This window comes from Alexandromys fortis, unplaced genomic scaffold (genome assembly GCF_014885135.2).
Source record: "Alexandromys fortis isolate MF-2015 unplaced genomic scaffold, M_Fortis_MF-2015_v1.1 scaffold_149, whole genome shotgun sequence".
Classification (NCBI taxonomy): domain Eukaryota; kingdom Metazoa; phylum Chordata; class Mammalia; order Rodentia; family Cricetidae; genus Alexandromys; species Alexandromys fortis.
Genome location: NW_026068025.1, coordinates 2,221,754 through 2,230,289, shown reverse-complemented (window position 1 = coordinate 2,230,289; position 8,536 = coordinate 2,221,754). Strand labels below are relative to the sequence as shown.

Sequence of the window (8,536 nt, the reverse complement as noted above, 5' to 3'; positions counted from 1 at the left end):
ACCCTACACGGATGCATTGGTTACAACGGTGTATCTGCTTGCCTAACCTGTCTCGATCTCCTTCAAGGCTGGAGGCACAACGGGAAGTCATTCATTGATCTAGGCCAGTATCTCCTTGGATTCCAGTAACAACACAGACACCACATCCCCAGGGTGAAGGCAGCTATCTGCTGTGCTGAGTTGCAGCCTGGAGCAGAAGTGTCATCTCAGAGGAGCAAGCTTGCTCTCCTCAAGTGACAGAGATAACAGCTGCTTCACAGCGGCCTTGTAGAACAAAAACTGGGGCAAATTATCAACCAAACTGTGCCTTGACCACGACTACTTAATTATGCATAACTTTTAAATGTATATGACTGTTTTCCTGCATCTATGTATGTGTACACACGAGTACACATGTACCTGGTGCCCTTAGGTCCCTGTGACAAAGAGTAGGAGCCACCTTGTGGGTGATGGGAATCAGATCCAAGTCCTCCAGAAGAGTCGCAAGTGCTCTTAACAACTGATCCATCTCTCCAGCCCCTAGTTATGAATAACTTTTAACCCTATTCCCATTCCTTCCCTGTTTAAGTCTAAATCTCACGTCAGTGCTAGGAAGACAAACTTGGGGTGACTGGATCCATCTATCTGCTCCTCTTCCCACAGCACTGATTTTTTTTCCTCTGTTGTCCCCTTGTGCTTGTCTCTTTAGTTGATGTATCAAGATGGGTGACTAAGCTGAGCCAGGTGCAGCTGCCAAAATGTGTTTCTGCCTCCAAGCTCCAGTTGCCCCAGCAGAAGCACTTGGGGTAGTCATGCCGACCACAGGCAGAGTTATAAACGGTTTGACGAGTTCTAGACACAGCAAAACATTTTCTTCCTCGCGCCTCCAAGGAAGCACTTAGTGAACAAAACTCGGAACTGCTGTGTTCCAGATGCGTCAGTCATGTGTTATTATGAAGAACATCTTCTGTCTGTGGAAAAAAAATCAAGTATCTATTTGCATGTACAGGCGGAATCGCTGTTAGGAATGTACCACATGTAAGGAGGCCAGGTGCTGAGACCCCGTGGGACCCGGTGATCACACCTTCCATGTGTATGGCGGTCCTGTCTTGTGTGAGCCAGGCTTACAAGCAGTCAGTGTGTCATCATGAACAGCACACATAGGACACATAAATACTGAGCACTGGAGGGACTCCAAAATAAACCATTTTCATAGGACGGGACATTTACAGCCATTGTTCTATCTCATTCTGAGGACTGGATCCCATTTGTGGAATTTGAGGCAAGTGCCTAACCAGGTGCGTTTGAACCAAGACAGAGACACACCAGTGTAGACCAAAAGGCCCCACAGAAAAAGAGGAATTCCTATACTATACTAATCCTGCCGGCAACTCCCTCTCTTTCTTACTTCTGGTAAACACATTACTGCCTGCGCAGCACAGGCCATGGTAAGGGCCTGCACAGAGGAGATTAAAGGAACCTGTCTTAAACTAAATAGACCTATAACCCATAAGGAAGTAGAAGCAGTCATTAAAATCCTCCCAACCCCTGCCCCCCCCTTAAAAAAAACCTAGGGCCAGATGGTTTCAGCATAATTCTACCAGAATTTCAAAGAAGATCTAATACCGATACTCCTCAAATTGTTCCACACAATAGAAACAGAAGGAACGTTGACAAACTCTTTTTATGAAGCTACACTTACCCTGATACCCAAACCACACAAAGACATTACTAAGAAAGAGAATTACAGACCAATCTCTCTCATGAACATTGATGTAAAATTACTCAATAAAAAATCTAATAACACATCAAAAACATCATCCACCATGATCAAGTTGGCTTCACCCCAGAGATGCAGGGACAGTTCAGCATATAAAAATCCATCAGTGTGGGCTGGAAAGATGGCTCAGTGGTTAAGAGTACTGCCTGCTTTTCTAAAGGTCCTGAGTTCAATTCCCAACAACCACATGGTGGCTCGCAACCATCTGTAATGAGATCTGGTGCCCTCTTCTGGCCTGCAGCATACGTGCAGACAGAACACTGAGAATACTGTATACATTATACATACTAAATAAAAAATCCATCGATGTAATCCACTTTGTAAATAAACTGAAGAAAAAAAAACGCCACACGATCATCTCATGAGATGCTGGAAAAGCCTTTGACCAAATCCAACACCCTTTATGATAAAGGTCTTGAAGAGACATACCCTTTGAAGGAACATACCTAAGCATAATGAAGGCAATATACAGCAAGCCAACAGGCAATATCACACTAAATAAAGAGAAACTCAAAGCAATTCCACTAAAATCAGGAACAAGATAAAGCTGTCTACTCTCTCCGTATCTATTTAATATTGTAATCGAAGTTCTAGTTTAGAGCGATAAGACAACAAAGTGAAAATGAAATGAGATGGAAATGAAAAAGTCAAACGCTCGCTATTTGATGATGACATGATAGTATATATAAGTGACCCCCAAAATTCTACCAGGGAAATCCTACAGCTGATAAACACCTTCAGCAATGTGGCAGAATACAAGATTGCCCTCCTATATACAGATGATAAATGGACTGAGAAAGAAATCAGAGAAACATCACCTTTCACAATAGCCACAAACAACATAAAATACCTTGGGGTAACTCTAACCAAACAAATGAAAAACATGTAGGACAAGAACTTTAAGTCTTTGAAGAAAAGAAAGCGAAGAAGATATCAGAAAATGGAAAGATCTCCCATGTTCATAAATAGGTAGGATTAACATAGTAAAGATGGCAATCTTACCAAAAACAATCTACAGATTCAATAAAATCCCAATACAATTCTTCACAGACCTCGAAAGAACAATACTAAATTTCATATGGAAATACAAAAGATCCAGGGTAGCCAAAACAATCCTGTACAATGAAAGAACTTATGGAGGCATCACAATCCCTGACTTCAAACTCTACTACAGAGTCACAGTACTGACAACGGCTTGGTTTTGGCAAAATAAATAAATAAATAAATAACCAAAAAAAAAAAAAAAACAATGGAATCATGTTGAAGACCCTAATACCTAATATTAACCCACATACCTATGAACACCTAATTTTTGACAAAGAAGCTAAAAATATAAAATGGAAAAAAGAAAGCACATTCGACAAATATTTCTGGCATAACGATATCAACGTGTAGAAGAATGCAAATAGATTCTATCGCCATGCACAAAACTCCAGTGCAAGTTGATCAAAGATTTCAACATAAATCCAACCACACTGAATGTCATAGAAGAGAAAATGGGAAGTATCTTTGAATGCATTGGCACAGGAGACCACTTCCTAAATATAACACCAGTAGCACAGACACTGAGAGAAACAATAAGTGGGACCTCCTGAAACTGAGACGCGTCTGTAAAGCAAAGGACATGGTCAACAAGACAAAACAACAGCCTACAGAATGGGAAAAGATCTTTACCAATCCCACATCTGACAGAGAGTTGATATACAAAGAACTCAAAAAAAAAATAGACATCAAGCTACCAAATAATCCAAATAAAAAGTGGGGTACAGAGCTAAACAGAGAATTCTCAACAGAAGAATCTCAGATGGCCAAAACACACTTATAGAAATGCTCAGCACCCTTAGCTATCAGAGAAATACAAATCAAAACATCTCTGAGATACCATCTTACACCAGTCAGAAGGGCTAAGATCAAAAACACTGACAACAGTTTATGCTGGAGAGGATATGGAATAAGGGGAACACTTCTCCATTGCTGATGGGATTGCAAACTTGTACAGTCTCTGTGGAAATCAGAATGGTGAATTCTCAGAAAATTAGCAATCAGTCTACTTCAAGACCCAGCAATACCACTTTTGGGAATATACACACACCACAAGAACATTTGCTCATCTATGTTCATAGCATCATTATTCATAATAACCAGAACCTGGAAACAACCTAGATGCCCCTCAACTGAAGGATGGATAAAGAAAATGTAGTACATTTACACAGTGGAGTACAACTCAGTGGTAAAAATCAATGACATCTTGAAATTTGCAAGCAATTGAATGAAACAAACAAACAAAAAAACTAATGAGGTAACCCAGACCCAGAAAGATAAATATAGTATGTACTCACTCATAAGTGGATGTTAGATGTAAAGCAAAGGATAACCAGCCTACAGTCCACAACCCCCAGAGAACCCTCATCCAGAAACAGATGGAAGCAGATGCAGAGACCCACAACTAACCTCTGGGCTGAGCTCCCGGAGTACAATTGAAGGGATAATATGACCAAAAGGGTCAAGACCATGATGGGGAAGCCCACGGAATCAGCTGACCTGAGCTGGTGGGAGCTCACCGACTTCGGATTGACAACTGGGGAACCTGTATAGGACCAAATAAGACTCCCCGAATGCAGGGGTCAATGGTGTGGCTCGGGCAGTATGTGGAGACACTGGCAGCGGGACCAGGATCTAACCCTAATAATGAAATGACTTCGTGGAGTCCATTCTCTATGGCAAGATAACTGCTCAAGGCATGAGGGAGGGATGATGGGACAGACTTAATTAATTTATTAACTTCCCAGGGGAGGCCTTACCCTCTCTGATGAGCAGATGGGGGATGGAGGGAAGGTGGAGGGAGCGAGAGGAGAGGAGGGAGGGGGGAACTGGATTAGTATGTAAAAATAAGTGAATAAATAGATAAATAAACAAATAATAAAAAGGAGCCTGTCTTGAGCATTAAACCGGTGAAAATATTCTGCAACACTCCCGGGCTCTTCCTTCGGCTGATTTGGCTTGGTTTTGTTTTAAGTCAGGGTCTCATGTAGCCCAGGATGGCCTCAAATTCACTAAGTAGCCAAGGATGACTTTGAACTACTGACTTCCCCTGCCCTAATTTCCAAGTGTTGCAGGGACTGCAAGTGTGTGCCTTTATGCCTGGGAATTTTGGCTTTGACTTTTTCTTCTATCTCTTTTCTGGGGACTAAGCCCACAAATGCAATTTCTCACCTGAACTGCCATGGCTGTTCTTTGGCTACTGAAGCCTGGAAGTCCCTCCCCCCTCCCCTTCTCCTCCCCACTTTGCTGCTTTGTGGCATCCCCCTCCCTCTACCCTCTCCTACTTTGATAGCCTGGCTATGACCAGCAGAAGTTCAACCAGGTCTAATGGGCAGCCCCAGGCCACCAAAATAGTGGGGAAATCTAGCCTGGTGTTGGTTTTGTCAAAGGGCAGTTCCACGAGTACCAGGAAAGTACCGTTGGAGTGACCTTCCTCACCCAATCTGTGGGTCTAGATGGCACAACAGTCAAGTTCGAAATCTGGGACACGGCAGGAGGAGCAATACCAAGCCTAGTCCCATGTACTACAGGGGTGCCCAGGCTTCCATTGTGGTTTATGATATTACTAATCAGGAAAGTTTTGCCTGGGCAAAGACATGGTCAAAGCCAGTCCTAGCATTGTTATAGCCTTGGCAGGGAACAAAGCTGACCTTGCCAACAAGGAGTGTGAAGAGGCGCAGGCATACACAGGTGACAACAGTTTATTAATTATGGAAACCAGTTAAGACCGCTCTGAATGTGAATGATCTCTTCCTGGCAATGGCAAAGAAGTTGTCAAAGAGTGAACCCCAGAATCTGGGGGGTGCAGAAGGCCGGAGTTGGGGTGTGGATCTCCCTGAATAGCCCCACCAGAACAAGAGCCAGTGTTGTTCTGAGTCAACTGAGGGTGACTGGCAGCAAACACGTGTGGAGTTAGCACAAGAGCTAAGACATAACCTCCATCTCCACCCCTCAGCACACAGCCTTTGCAGAGACAGCCCACTGAGCCCTGGCTCCCAAGGGCTGCCTCCTGACAGCTGTCATGGCGCTTTTTAACACTTCAGCAACCAACACCAGGTAGCTGTTACCACTACTATGCCCTACTCTGGGGTTTGGGGTCAAGTCTCCCTAGGACCTTCCTTCCAAAACAAACTTCCTTTACTTTGTATTCTAGGTACAAACAGTGACCTCCTCACTGTTACTCCCCCACTGTGTTCTTCCCAGGGTTTCAGGGAAGACTCTATCTCCTGTCTCTCCCCTCCCCCACCTCTCATCACTCCCTGTTCTTGATCCTGTTTCCTCCTCTTCCCAAGATGATGGAAGGTAAACCCGGGGACTGAGAAGGGAGACAAGGTCATTTTAGTTACATTAAGGGCCCTGCAGAGACGGTAAGGCTCAGAGAAGGAGGGGGTAGGGAAGCATGTCTCTTTTGTTTTATTTATCTGGCAGGAGTTTCTTGTCTGTGAAACACTGTAGCGCCCATGAGCTGGACTTGTGGAGGATGTTCCGAGGTAGGCATGAGACCTGGGAAGCAAGCTCACAGGCACCGTGGGGGAGTTGTATTAGCTGATTGGACAAAGGTTGAGGCACAGTGTCTTCTGTGGCTCTGGAACTCGTCCCAAAGCTGTTTTCCCTCACCCAGCCTCTTAGTTCTCCCCACTCACTCACCCCCCATTGCAGTGTGAGGATTGGACCTCCAAGTGCTCCAAAGAATCTTCACTGGTTGCCTGCACCCTTAGCTCTGCTGTGGTCTAATTGGAGGAGGTACCAGTTTCTGATACCCATCCTCAGGTTATACACAGGCATTTCCCCTACCATGGCCTTGAGATGGCCTTAGCCCCAGACACCTTGCCTCTGCAGTGTGCACTTTAACTGACAGTATTCAGCCAACATACATATTTTACAGGGGCCGGGCGGTAGTGGCCTTTAATCCCAGCACTCGGGAGGCAGAGGCAGGTGGATCTCTGTGAGTTCGAGGCCAGCCTGGACTACAAGAGCTAGTTCCAGGACAGGAACCAAAAAAAGCTACAGAGAAACCCTGTCTCGAAAATCAAAAAAAAAAAAATTTTTTTACAGGGTTTTGATATCTATTTATCTATCCTTCAACCTTTTTAATTAAATGGAATGTACAATGTATGAGGTTCAGGGGACACTATAGAAAACAGTAACAGTAGCAGCTACTAGGGCCCAGTCTCCACTGCTAGCCTCCTCTGACCGGTTCATGCCTCTGTTCTTGGGCATAGGTCTGTCTGAGCAACTGGGGAGTGACCTCAGAACAGCATGGGCCGCGGTAGTGGAGGGAAGGAGGGTCAGGCAAAGGGAGGATTCTCACTTCCCAGGGTTCACATTCAACTTGCTGTATCTCACCGTGTCTTGTCTAGATCCCTGTAAACAGTCTTCATTCTCACTGTATGGGCTGTCCTGTCTCCTGTTGCCCCCTTTCTTTTCTCTTTTGTTAGTATCTAGAGTTTAGTTCCTCCCTCCTCCAACCCCACTCTGACTTAATCCACGTGCCAGTCGGGGCTCCTGCCTCAGAAGTCACTTGTCCTATGACAGGCACAGTTAGAACTGAAGGTGCCTCGGGGCTGCCTTGTGTTATCAGAGGGCTTTGGTCCTTCCTAGTCTCTGGCCTCTACATCCTTCCTTAGGTGTTTTACGGTGTCTGTGGGAAGCCATCAGGGCAAGAGGAAACTCCGTTCTTTCATGAGCTAGCCAGAATTTTGGGGAAATTTGCAGATGAGATGAAAGACCACAGTAACCCAGAACTAGAACCTTTCCGTCCCTTTGGCTGACAGGCTGACTGCTTTTTGTTCCTGAGCAGCTGAGGAAACCACGAAGCCAAGATTCTCAAGAAACCAGCGCAGGTTCTCTCACTTAGGCCTTAATTCTCCTCCTTTTCAGGGGCAGCCTTAGTCCTCACGGCCCTGAAACACACGTCCTTTTCCAACTCTGTTTTCCTAGAGCTGTTAGTCCGCCAAAGCACCCAGGTGCATCCTTTTGACAAGTGAAGCATCTAGGGTTGCTGAATCTTCTCTGCAGTTTTCGTGGGACGAAAGTGAAGATGTTTTATGGCCTAGGCTTTTCTCCTTCCTCCTGCTTGCCCTCAATCTTAGGAACAGTATTTACCTTAGCTTCTGGGTCACTTCCCCCAGCCCCTCCCACTTCCCCCAGCAGCCATCAGTGGCCGATAGCTCCTCAGACAGGAGTGGGAGATCATGAGCCTCTCCCCATCCATGCTGGGGTTTCCGCTGCCTTCATCTTGTACAGAACTTCTACACGAAGCCCCAGCCTCTGTCCATCCATGTGTGCAGCTGCACCATCAAGGCCGGAAAATACTGCAGACACCCACTCCCTCTGGCTTTAGAATCTTTCTGCTCCCAGCTCTGAGAGGATGCCCGGGCCTTGTAGGAAGGGATATGATATACATTTCCCATTTAGAGTTGACCCCCCCACCCATAGTCTCTGCCCATTGACCAGTTGAGGATGTCTGTATTAACCACTATCTACTGCTAAGAAAAGTAAATAATAATAAAAAATAAACAAATATAAATAAAAGCTTAACAAGTTATCTTTCCAAATATGGACCCCACAGGACAAAATATTTGTTCTTAACTGTAAAGAAATTTCCATTCATTTTTAAGGAAGGGTTTGTTGAGAATTTGCCCCTACATCTCTGTCTTTCCTTGCAGCATCTTTTCTTTAATGAATATATATGTATATATGTATATATGTATATATGTATATATGTATATATGT

The 8,536-nt window shown here is 44.7% G+C and overlaps 1 pseudogene; it reads left to right on the top strand.

Moving 5' to 3' along the window:
• Positions 1–5,100: 5,100 nt before the first annotated feature.
• LOC126514618 (ras-related protein Rab-5B-like) lies at positions 5,101–7,788 on the top strand (annotated as a pseudogene).
• Positions 7,789–8,536: the final 748 nt, after the last annotated feature.